The sequence below is a fragment of the Suricata suricatta genome, chromosome 13 (genome assembly GCF_006229205.1).
Source record: "Suricata suricatta isolate VVHF042 chromosome 13, meerkat_22Aug2017_6uvM2_HiC, whole genome shotgun sequence".
NCBI lineage: Eukaryota > Metazoa > Chordata > Mammalia > Carnivora > Herpestidae > Suricata > Suricata suricatta.
In genome coordinates, this window is record NC_043712.1 from 53,885,691 (window position 1) to 53,898,671 (window position 12,981).

The 12,981-nt window shown below is 37.4% G+C and overlaps 1 protein-coding gene across 12 annotated transcripts in view; it reads left to right on the plus strand.

The window, feature by feature from the left end:
• The first annotated feature begins 2,854 nt into the window (after positions 1-2,854).
• Positions 2,855-12,981, plus strand: part of MPDZ (multiple PDZ domain crumbs cell polarity complex component) — a 146,547-nt gene continuing 136,420 nt past the window's right edge. For 7 of the 12 annotated variants that reach the window (XM_029920271.1, XM_029920273.1, XM_029920274.1 and 4 more), the window contains exon 1: positions 2,856-2,967. The gene's annotated coding sequence lies outside the window, so the exon portion shown is untranslated. Of the gene's footprint in view, positions 2,968-12,981 lie in introns of all 12 variants that reach the window. The other 5 variants (XM_029920283.1, XM_029920277.1, XM_029920282.1 and 2 more) reach the window with 2 other exon arrangements.

A 12,981-nucleotide genomic window follows, 5' to 3' on the forward strand; every position in this document is an offset into this window, starting at 1 on the left:
GTATCTATCCATCTGAAAGAGGCAGGTACAGATTCTGGGGGGCTTAACAATTTGTAGAATTTGGGATGGCCTTCTTGAATTAAATGTAACAAAATTATGAATACAAAATAAGATGTGAGAGTGCCTATTTATTTGAGAATGGAAGGATCCTGTGCAAGTATTTCATCCTAAATCTGCTTAGGGGAATGTAAGTGTGTCACTAAAACTTGCTGAAATAATGGTGTGTGTGTATATATGTATAGTTTTTTTTGCTATTGATTTTCTTTATTTAAAAAATGTTTACTTATTTATTTTGAGAGAGTGAGAGCGAACATGTGCACAAGCAGGGGTGGACAGAGAGAGGGGGAGAAAGAGAATCTCAAGTAGGCTCCACACTGTCAGCACAGATCTTATGTGGAACTTGAACCTATGAACCGTGAGATCATAACCTGAGCTCAAATCAGAAGTCAGACATTTAACCACCTGAGCCACCCAGGTGGTGCCTTTTTGCTAATTTTCTCAAAATTAGGAAACAATATCCGTTAGCCCTACTGACGCTAATAATAATAATGCATAATGCTTCTATGGTACTTTTAATTTTCTCCATACTTTCACATACTTTATCTTAGAGATTTTGACAAGTGAGTAACAAGGGAAGTGACTCAGACTTAATGATTGTTACTGTGTAGAGTTACTTGGTGGGTGACAAGATAGAGTTGAAATTCTTCCTTTGAGGTCAGATTCACTTTGGTGGGGGAAGTGATTCAGTGCTTGTGCTTCTGGAATCTCTGTTAACACCCTGTTCCACCTCCTATTAGGCTGGTGAACTCTAAGGAGATTTCTCAGAGTTTTGTAAATTATCATGCTGCCCTTCCATCTTTTGTCTCTTCTCCATTTTAGCTTCCTCACCTCATTATTTTTTATTTCTTTCTTCCCCTATTTGTTTATCTCTGTCTTGCCACACATCAGACCTGTTCTCTCTCCATCTGTCTTCTCTGGTAGATAACATAATGCTCTTAAGTGACAGTTCTTTGACTAAGCTGAATTTGAGTTTGTTTGTAATGGTTGGATTCATCATTTCTACTTCTTTGAAGTATTATTGGGGGTGATTTGGGGGATATTCAGTAGTACAACAAGTGCATGTAGTTTCCAGCAATGGGAAAAGAAATGTCCTAAAAGCTGTGTACTTTATTGTACTTTGCAAGTCCCAGTTCAGAAATGATCAATTTCCATTTGTTAAAGAGTTACTGGGGCGCCTGGGTGGCTCAGTCAGTTAAGTGTCCGGCTTCGGCTCAGGTCATGATCTCACGGTTCGTGGGTTTGAGCCCCGCGTCAGGCTCTGTGCTGACAGCTAGCTCAGAGCCTGGAGCCTGCTTCGGATTCTGTGTCTCGCTCTCTCTCTGACCCTCCCCTGCTCTTGCTGTCTCTCTGTCTCTCAAAAATAAATGAAAAACATTAAAAAGAATCTTTAAAAAAAAGTTACTGATTTAATAAACCTGATTAATCTGATAGCCAATTGGTAGTAGCAAAATGGAGAGAGATTAGCATTTAGAAACTAATAGAAGACAAAATAATAATTGCAGTAGTTTTTGGTTTGCTTATTATTTCTAGTCACTTTGCATGCTATTTTAAATGTCCAGTTTACAACAGCAGCTCAGGATCCTGTAATTAATACAATGGTAGAATGTTTTTTAAGTGAGCTTTATAAAACATTCTGGGAACTCTGAACGCATAGACGCCTGAGGCTACATAATCTGAAGGTAAATAGCTATTTTCTTAGCTGTAGTAGTAGTATGAGAGTACAGAGTTATGTGGTGGAAACATCTTGGTTTTGATATCAGTCAGATATCAATCAGATCAGACTTCGGTTAACTTTAAATGACAGTTCTGTTGCTTACAAACTTCATTACTTTAGGGGAAAACACTTTATCTTTCTGAGCCTCAATTTTCTTATTTAGAAATGTGTGTTTCTAATATGAAGCTGTTGGTAGGATTAAAGGAAATGTATGTGTGTGAAACTCATATGCTCTATTTAAGAAGACCGGGATATCTGAAAGCTAGTTCATAAGTGGTTTCATTTCCTACAGTAAACATAATGTCAGTTTATTGCCTAAAAAAGTCACTCATGGAGACTATTTAATTCCCTGGAAGAATTACTGTTATAGTATATGCAATATCAATCAATTCTTATATACAGTTTTATTATTAGTTTTTACTGAATATCATATTTTTAAAGGCCCCCAAATAACAAATTATTGCTTTAATTTGTGGATTACAACCAAGCTTACATTTTAGACATCAGTCGTGAATATATATTTGGTAACTTTGCCTCTTAAAGGGAGTATTTGGTGGTCAATTTATATCTGAGAAATAAAGTTTTTTAAAAAATTTTAATCAGCAAAATGGCATGGAAAATTAAACTCTGTTACTTAGGGAAGCTAGTAACAGACATCCAGTCAGATTGAATAAGGCTTTTAAGCCTATTATTTCTTCCTTCTTCTTTGTCCTCAAATCCTCTTGTTGTTGAATTAGATTACTTTAGGCTGACACTTTCAGATAATTGTTGATGTTTTATTACATAGACTTTTTAGTATCCCCACCTAATAGTGGCTATTGAAATATGATTGCTTAATAAAAGTCTGAGTTATGAGACCTTGAGAAAGGAATCTTTTTGGCTTTCTACTTCCATAACTGTAAAATGTGGTATTAGCAAGTTGTATTATGGAAAGCATAAAGGCTCAGGAAATTTTCCTATGTTTTCATATAAAATATTTGAGATTATTCATTAGTAATTGCAACAAAAATACATTGATTTCTTCTTCCAGCTGAATTTAAGTGTTCTGAATTGCTTCATGGAAAAAATTGCAAAACTGGGCCCCAAAAAAGCATCATCTTTCAGCAGCCCTTCTCAGCACACACATGGTACTTGAATTGGAAACAAAACCACCGGGATGATGCAGACCACTAGTCACCCCAAGCAAAGTACAGGTGAGAAGAGCAGCCACATTAAATATCCCTCCAGTATGCCATTCTCTTCCCAGAGGACTTCCTGTCAGAAACTTGAGCCTGCCCCTTTCTGAGTAAAGTTTATAATCTTTATCTCTCTTCCTATCCAAATGGAGCACAGGGAAATCATGAGGGCCACAAACCGAATTTAGGAGGCACTGATTGATGGGGAAGGATAAAAATATCTAATTATGTAGTATAATACTTAGAGCTCCACGATAGCCAAGTAGGTGATATGATAGATGACAGTCCTCCTAATTTTTGTAGAAAAGAGTCCAAAACAGAAGAAACTGTAAGGAACAACAATGGGGAAATGGCAGAAGTAGAGTTACTTGAAAAGTGATGGAGAAAAGCCCTAGAAAATGGATCTTGGCTGAAGAGCATGAACTTGAGATAGCTGGGTGGGGAGAGAAGTTGAAGCAGCAGGGTTATAATATTTTTTATTCCCTGCTCCGCCTTTCTGCAGTTTTGTCTGTATTGAAAACATCTCTATACTGTCCTTTAGGGCACAATTGACAAAGCCTTATATTGTTCTTGGTATCCTCACTGAGATCTCACAAACTCAGTGAAAGTCCTGTCTCAGAGAGGGCAGCTGAGAAATGACAGATACTTCTGTACCTCCTCCTGCAGTTGATAAGTCCTAACAGCAGCTGTGGGCTGTGTTTCAGAGTCCCATAGGGACTTGGAGTATCCATGCTTTTTCTCAGCACCGAGGATACAGTTCGCCCTGGGCCCACTGGAGAATTGCCTACTCCGGGCAGGCAAAAGGGCAGGAGGCAGGAGCCCAGAGTAATTTCCCTGGAGGAATTATTGCCAGTGCAGGAATTGCACCTGAGAATTCTGTGGCATGAAGTTAATCCTTGTGTGCATTTTTGGTTTCCCTCAAGAAAATTCTGTGCCTGGAGCGAGTGCTCTAGGAGCAGTAGCTGCCTCTGGAGTCTGATGCTGACCTGTTGTTCCTGCAAGGGCAGCCCTTGGAGGGGTCTGGTTCAGCCCAAGAAATATGCCGGTCTGTTGCATCTTGGTCCTTAACACTGAAAATGTGGTAGCAAATCGTGGCAGACTGCCCGACAATCCGAATTCCTCTGAGTTTAACTAGGGAGGGAGAAACAGAAAGAACTAAACATGCATTCTCAGAAGCATCTAAATCTTTTCCAAGTCACTGTGTTTGGGGTGAGTTCACAGTTTGGGGGGAGGGCTGCTGTTCTTCTAGGAATGCACTAAGAGAGGGCAGTATGCATGGAAAACAGGTAAAAATGGGTGCCCAGGGAGGGTATTGTGAAGTCCATATGTCTCCGTGTGTGCGTGTGTGTGTGTGGCGTTGGTTGTTCTTTTTTTAACGTTATGAGTGAGGGTGAGGAGAAAGGAAATAAATATAATATAGTAGACTATAGACAGAATTGATTTGTCTAATAAGTTTAAAAAGAAAACAGCCTTTCAGTTAGCTGAGTAATAGTAGCAAGCAGTGTGAAGTTCTAATTCCAGACATACCACTGATTGGTTATGTAGCTTCTCTTCCATGAGCTTTAGCTTGTCTTGTATGCGAACAGCATGTTTTCTAATGTTCTTTCAGCACTAGCATTGGTAAAATGTCGTTAGGGAGTATGCAGTGAAGGGTAGAATGTGCACACTTTTTGAAGGGACAATGAACCCATTACCTCCAACCAGTGAACTCTCTACCTTCAGCCAACAGTCTTGAAGATTAAAGGAAATAAGTTTCAAAACCAAAATAAGTTTAATCAATTTTCTGTTAGTATAACCATATTGTGAAAATATACCTATAATAAAATATTGCAATTTCTATATTATATGTATTTTTCTTTTCATTAAGGATTTTTTTGTCCTATTAGAAAATTACTATGTAAAAGAATGAAGTGATATTATTTTCACCAAAACTTGTTTAAAGTATGTGGATTCTTGGTCAGAGTAATGATTTTGATTTATGCATGTCTATGTAATTGTGGATTAATTTGTCATTTCTTCATTCATAGTATTAGCTTAGATACGTGACTTTGTTATATTGAATTATCATTTGAATATACATGAAAGATAAATACATTTTCTCTTAATTGACACTATCTTATATTTATGTGTAATCTCTTGGATTCACCCATCATTTCCACAGGTGAGGATTTGGGTCTGCACTGTATATGCCTTCCGAAGTAGAGCACCACGGATCATTCATCACTTCCTGCCCTGCTGCTCTCTGTCTCACACAGAGTGGGCTAATCTACAGCTATAAGCTTCTGCTTCTAAGGCTCTTACTAAAACAGCTTGGTAAAACTAGCAACTGAGTAGCCATCAGGAAATCAGAATAAAGCCTTTTTTTTTTAAGATTTATTTATTTTTGGGAGAATGCAAGTAGGGGAGGGGCAGAGAGAGGGGGACAGAGGATCCGAAGTACCTTTCAGCACAGAGCTCTACTTGGGGCTCGAACTCACGAACTGCGAGATCATGACCTGAGCCAAAGTTGGAAGCTCAACTGAACGGGCCACCCAGATACCCCTAAAGCCTTGTTTTTTAATGGTAAAAATGAAAATTCCTTATGAGATATTAATTTTTGAAAGATATCTTTTCATTTCCTTTCACTGGAGTTAAGTAGTATAGCCAGAGACCATTGTTTTTCTGGCAGCATTTTATCAATGACAGTTTTTTTTCCTAAGTAACTTAGTAGTTGGAGGTGAAATATTTTTTACCTCTGAGCAAGAATGAAGGATTTGAAAAACATTGTCAATTATAAAAAAGGAAATATTCATCTCTAGTTCTATTTTCCAAAATTGGTTATTAACATTTTCACATGGTTACTGCCCATATTATTTTTCTTTCTTTTTTTTTTAATGTTTTTTATTTACTTTTGAGAGACAGAGACAGTGTGAGTAGGGGAGGGTCAGAGAGAGAGGGAGATATAGAATCTGAAGCAGGCCCCAGGCTCTGAGCTAGCTGTCCACACAGAGCCCAATGTGGGGCTTGAACCCATGAACCGTGAGATCATGACCTGAGCCAAAGCCAGATGCTCAACCGATTGAGCCACCAGGCACCCCATTTTTCCAAATTTTCATTATGAAAAATTTCAAATGTACATTTTACAATGTACATATTACAATGACGTATTATAGAGAATTCTCATTTGTCCGTCATTCAGTTTTAACATCCATGTTCATGGCCAGTCCTATTGCTTCTGTCCTCCAGTTTTTAGAAGTAAATCCCAGACATTTCACAATTTTATCTACAAATATTTCAACCTAGGTACTTTTTACGTATGTACTTAAAAACATTCTAAAAGTATAGTCTCCTTAAAGAAACAGAGAAAGCTAAGACCCTCTTTTGATCTCCCTCTGATCTGAGACTACAGTCTTTATCTATCTATACTTAAAAGTAACTAGTACTGTAATTGATTTTAGAATGTGCCCTTTTAATTCATTGTTGAACATAATGAAAGTCTATACATATACATATTTATATGTAAGCATATATAATTTCATTTATATATATATGCACATATATATTTAAATATAGGTAAACAATACCAAACAATTCTGCAACTCTCATGTTTGAAGTCTGGATTGTGAATTTATTCAGTTTTCTTAAGTTTATTTATTTATTTTGAAAGATAGAATGCAAGCTGGGGAAAGGCAGAGAGAGAGAGAGAGAGAGAGAGAGAGAGAGAGAGAGAGAAAGAGAAAAAGAATCCCAAGCAGGCTCCATGCTGTTAGCATGGAGCCAAATGCTGGGCTGATCTCACGAACTGAGATCATGACCTGAGCTGAAACCAAAAATGGATTAACTGACTTAGCCACCCAGTTGCCCTGGATTGTGAATTTATTCTTAAGTGAGTCTAACTATTCATATTTATTGGGAATACAAATATTTGAATTAATTTTAGTCCCCCTTTTTTATTGATTATGATTTTCTTTTTTCTCTCTGTTCCCAACTTCTTTTAGATGGCTTGAGTATTCTTTGTTGCATCTTTTTCCTCCTGGTTTATAAATTATAGATTCTGTTTCTGGGTTTTTTTTATTACTTTAAGTCTTTTAATATGCATATTTGGCTTATTTTTCTAGTGAGTTTGGTCTATTTCTAGTCTCCTATGACTGGCATTTTTTAGCCAGAAATACTTTAATTATTTGTAAATGTTTTTCACAGTTACTATGGTATCGTTTATAAAATGAAGCCTGTCAATTAGATCTCATATGCCTTTTTTAACAGTGGATTGGTTTTGTTTGGTTGGAACCTGGTGACTTTGCTCAGGCTCTAATCAAAACTGAATACTTCATAGTATTTTGTCACCTGCCATAGTAGCTGCTTCGCTCTGCTTTGTTTTTCTGATGTCATGATACCCCCTGCAAGGTTCTTAATTATTTCAGTGGTCTTATTAAATTTACCTTTGCCTGAAAGCTCCCTCAAATCCTAATTGGAACTAGTGTGTCCAAATGAAATATTTAAAGGAGCAAGGGTACTTCTAAGGAGGATACTTGAAAGGATTGCTTTTTTGGGATGTGATAGTGTGATGATATACCCAGACAGGCTGTGAATGGTAGGTGTGTTTGAATGGAACAAACAGAATCTCATACAAATTATTTCTGTCAAAACAACATTTACTGTAAGGATGAATGTCAGTGACTACATCTTAGGGACCAACTATTTTGTTTGCTTCTCATTGGCTGTGTTGGATCTCACAAGCAATACTTGTCACTCTCTAATATCAGTTATGTTCTGTCTCATCAGCTCATTAGTTTTGTTCTCTTATAAATGAGGCTTGTGCCTTCTGTTAGCCATTTCATTATTCTTCCTCTTTTCAACTCTAACTTCACTATTTATTCTCTCAATGTTTCTCTTCTTCAGTTCCCGAGAGAGAGATTCTAGCCCAGTTCTGCCTTTCTGGTCAGCACTTAGATTGTCTTCCCTTGAGTGAGGAGCCCAACCCTTGTTCTCCTGGTTATGGGTAGAAGAGAAGAATGTAGACCAGTGTGCAGTAGCATATTCCTTAGAGCAGAGGCAGCGGGAAGGTTGAAATCTGTATTAGTTTGGGCTGCCATAACAAATACTGCAGACTCCGTGCCTTAACTAACAGAAATTACTTCCTCATGATTTTAGAGGCTAGGAAGTCCAATATCAAGGTCTAGCAGGGTTTGGTTTCTGGTGTAAACTCTTCCTGGCTTGTGTATAGTCACCTCCTCACTGTGTCTTTACATGACTTTTCTTTGATACTTGCATGTGGATGGAGGGAGGGAGAAAGAGATAGATAAATAAATAGCTCTCCCTCCTCTTATAAGGCCATTCATCCTATTGGATGAGGACCATTCCCTTATGACCTTATTTAACATTAATTATATCCTAGAAGCCCTATGCCAAAATACAGTTACATTCAAGTTTATAGTTTTAGCATGTGAATAGTTAAGTTGATAGTAGCATTATTAAGTACTAGAACTCAGCCTTTTAAACTCTTGGTCAGGACACATCTTTATTTCTGTAATATTCATACCACTGCCCTCTTCTCATATTCTCTCTCTTGGTGATTGGTATTTTCAACTCAAGGAGGAGTTCATCCTAGGCTTGTCTTGCTTACTTCCACATTCCCAGGTCCTGTTGCTTTTAGCTTTTCATTAATTTTTGAATCTATCTCCTTTTTTTCATTTATTAATTTCCATGTTTATTTCTGAAAATGCCTCTTACCTGGCTTTCTTGTTTCCAGTTTCTCTTTTTATATGTCTTCCACACCATTATCACAGTGATGTTTCTAAAATAAAGTTTGACCATGTCACCTACTATACCAAATAAACTTCAAAATTAAATGTCTAAGGGCACCTGGGTGGCTCATGCAGTTAAGTGTCCCAACTCTTTTGACTTAGGTCATACCATGGTCATGAGATTAAGCCCCACATTGGGCTCCATGGGGGCTGGAGCCTGCTTAAGATTCTCTCTCTCTCCTCCTACCCCTCTCTCCCCTCTGTCTCTCAAAAACAGAAACAACAAAAAAAGAAAAACCCTAAAAACCAAAATTAAATGGCTGAGCTCTTTAAGAATGCTATGCAGAGCCCTCAGTAGTTTAGCCTATACGCACATCTCTAGCCTTATCACCTCTGTTTTTCCTTTTCTCCAGGCCCAATCCAGGTATAAGGAATTAATGGAGGTGCCTAGGTGGCTCAGTCAATTAAGCGTCCAATTCTTGATTTCGGCTCAGGTTATGGTTTCACAGTTTTTTGATTGAGTCCCATTCTGTGCTGATGGTGCAGAGCCTGCTTAGGATCCTCTCCTCCCCCGCTCTTCCCCTCCCCTCCTTCCTTCCTGCTGACTCGTGCACACACGCCCTCGCGCTTTGTCTCTCTGTATCTCAATAAACAGACAAACATTAGAAGAAACTACTGCAGTGCTCACAAGGAGCTGTGTGCTCTTGGCTCCACGTGGGGAGCGCTCTTCACTCTTCCCTCGACTCCTCCTGTTCTTCAGGACTCTGTGTAGGGCTCTTTGCCTCCAGGAAGCCTTCCCTTTTCTCTTTAATTTGGGTTTGGTGTCCTGCTTTGTCATCTGTTTATTATTGTTTGCTTCTTTTGTTTGTTTGTTTGGTCTTCTATTCACTTGGCCTATGAGTTCCCAGACTATAATTTCATTTTTCTAATTCTGCCACCTAACAGCATGACAGTCATTTAGATGCCCTGTGTGTTGTTGAGTAACAGAATTTAAGTCCTTTCCTCGCCCTGTGACCCCCTTAGCATGTTTCGCTTTGGAGAGGTAGTTTATCTTTTTGTTTCATAAAGGAAAGAGAACTATCAATCAGTATTTTCAAGTATATTGGGAAGGCAAAGTTATTTAATACTTGATTTTCATTGATTTTGGGGAACAGAATAGAATTAACAAATTTTATTATTGAAGGAATTTGGAAAGATTTGTACAAGTGAACTTGAAAATAAAAATTTTGCTCATGAATGCTTTTTGATCAAGCGTATGTAAATGAAGGGGAATTTGAAGAGAACAGATACTCAGAGGAGGTAGAGTGTTTTCCGTTGGATGGGTGCACTAACATGGGTGGGCAGTGGGGTGTTTCTGTGCTTCTGGAGTACTAGTTCAGTAACCTTACTCTGGAGTATGAGTTATGATTGCAAGTTTAAGTTTTGCTCTTGTGGCCAGTTGACATTGTTAGCAGACGACCTGCTAATGTCTACAGCCTTGGATCTGTCAGCTAACTTCAGGTAATGCCCAGGCTGCTGTAAATGCAACAAATGCTAGATTTACGTGCAGTAAATAGATGCTGAAGGACTGTGACCAGCCACAGAGCATTGCAGCAAGCTTATTTAAAGTTTACGCCTTTTGCCATATTTTTCCTGGATGTCTCCTGAGGCAAGGGAGACAGAAGCAAAATTAAACTATTGAGGCATCATCAGAGTAAAAAGCTTCTGCACAACAAAGGAAACAATCAACAAAACAAAAGGCAAAATAATATTTGCAAATGATGTATCTGATAAAGGATCAGTATCCCAAACTAAAGAACTTATAAAACTCAACCTAACCACCTCTCTCAACCTATAAAACTCAGCCTGAAAACAGATAATCCAATTAAAAATGGGCAGAGGGCATGAATAGACATTTTTCTAAAGAAGATATCCACATGGCCAATGGACACATGAAAGGATATTCATCATCACTTACCACCCAGGAAATACAAATCAAAACTACAATGAGCTATCACATCACACCTGTCAGAATGGCCGCAATCAACAACACAAGAAACAACAGGAATTGGTGAGGATGTGGAGAAAAAGGAACCTTCTTGCACTGTTGGTGGGATGCAAACTGGTGTGTCCGCTGTGGAAAACATTATGGAGGTTCATCAAAAAGTGAAAAATCAAGTTTATGATCCAGCAGTCACACTACTGGGTATTTATCCAGAAAATACAAAAACAGTAATTCTGAAAGGATGTGTGCACCTGGCTGTTTATAGCAGTGCTATATGCAATAGCCTAATTATGGAAGCTGTCCAACTGTCCTTGGACTGATGAATGGATAAAGATGTGAGACACACGTGCACACACACATATGCACACACAATGGGATATATTATTCAACCGTAAGACAAAATGAAATCTTGCTATTTGCAATGACATGGATGGAGCTAGAGAGTATAATGCTAAGGGAAATAAGTCAGAGAAAGAGAAATCCCAGATGATTTCACTCATATTGGAATTTAAGAAACAGAACAAATGAGCAAAGGGGAAAAAAGAGAGACAAATCGAGAAACATACTCTTCTAGAGAACAAACTGATGATTACCAGAAGGGAGTGGGTGGAGGGATGGGTTAAATATGTGATGGAGAATAAAGAGTGCACTTGTGATGATGAGGACTGGGTGATGTATGAAATTATTGAATCTGTCTCTTGTATACTTGAAATTAACATAATGCTGCATGTTAACTAACTGGAATTAAAAAAAAACAAAAAATAAAGTCCCTTTTACAGTTGAATTGTTTAAGATAACTAGAAAATTTATGCATTTGGGACAGTTTCTCTTTCTAGGTTATTTTTAGCCAAAAGTATATTTTCACTTGTTAGTTGCCATATAATCTGCATTGGATAGAATGATCTGTTTTATGTTTGAAGCACTGATTCTTTGCTACATATAATCTATGCCCACATATTACCAGTACAACTTGTTGAAAAATAGAATGATTAGTCGATTAATGAGTTCTTGTTTTAAGTAAAACCAAATTTGATCTGATTTTTATCCCCTGCCAAAACCAGTGTTATGAGCTAGTTGTTGGACAGTCATTGGGTCACAGCGCAAATCTTTAGAGATCTGTAAAGGAATTCACAATTCTGTCATTACATTAATTTTTGCAAGAAGCATAAAGGCTTTAAATTAAAAATGATTTGTAAAGTTTGATTTTTCCCTAAAGAAATATATACATAAGTGGGTTGCCAGATAAAATGATGGATGTATAACCATAAAAATGAATTTTAGATAATCAACAAATTATTGTTTAGTTATAAGTATGTCCCAAGTATAGTATAGGATATGCTTATACTAAAAAATTATTTATTTATCTGAAATTCAAATTTATTTGAATTTGAAATTTATTTGAATTCTCTCTTGCATCCTGTATTTTTATTTGCTAAATCTGGCAATCTTATATGGATATAAAAATTTTTTTAAAAACCCAAAAATGCAGTGCAAAATAAATTTCTCTTAATGTCCCTTAGTCCCCCATATCCCACTATTAATGTCTTTGGATAGCTTGCAGAAATAGTCGATGCTTTTGTAAACATGTACATATTAATTTTGTTTACATAAACATTTCCCTCCCCTTTCTACAAATACTAGCAACTTAATACGTTGTCTTGTACGGTCTATTTAACTGTGTATTTCCACCACATGATATTTGCAGTACATTATGGAAAATACAGGGTTGTGTGATAAAGTGAAAGTGGGCTTTGAAAACAGGCACAGTTGGATTCAAATCTGGGTTCTTTGTTTACTAGCTTTGTGACCTTGAGTAAGACCTGAGTGTCTCTCTCCCTCTGTTATCTTATCTGGAAGATGGAGAGGATATATGCAAGGCAGTGGAGGATATTGTGGGGAGCATGAGGGTCAGTGTCCCTGCTCCTGTGATGTAATGTGGGGGACTACCTTTGCCCAGCACTGTAGAGCTCCATAGGTGCTGAATTCACTGAGCCATTTAAGGGTGTGTCTTGTAGTTTTAAGTGTCATGGCTACTGAAACAGGATCAATTGTAACCAGTAGTGGTATGTCTGCAGGCAGGATTATATGAGCAGTAACTAGAGGGACCAGTGTACAGTAGCTATATTTTTGATATTGTTTAAAAATGCATATTTTCATTGTGTTAAGGGATTTAGCACCTTGAAATATAACAGCCATGTTTTTAAATATTTTTGAATATTGATGTAAGGAGGCTTATTTTTTCTTGGAGATTTTTCTTAAAATCTTGGATTTTAAAAGTGATTTGTTTAAACATACATGAACATGATATAAATGGTAAATATTACT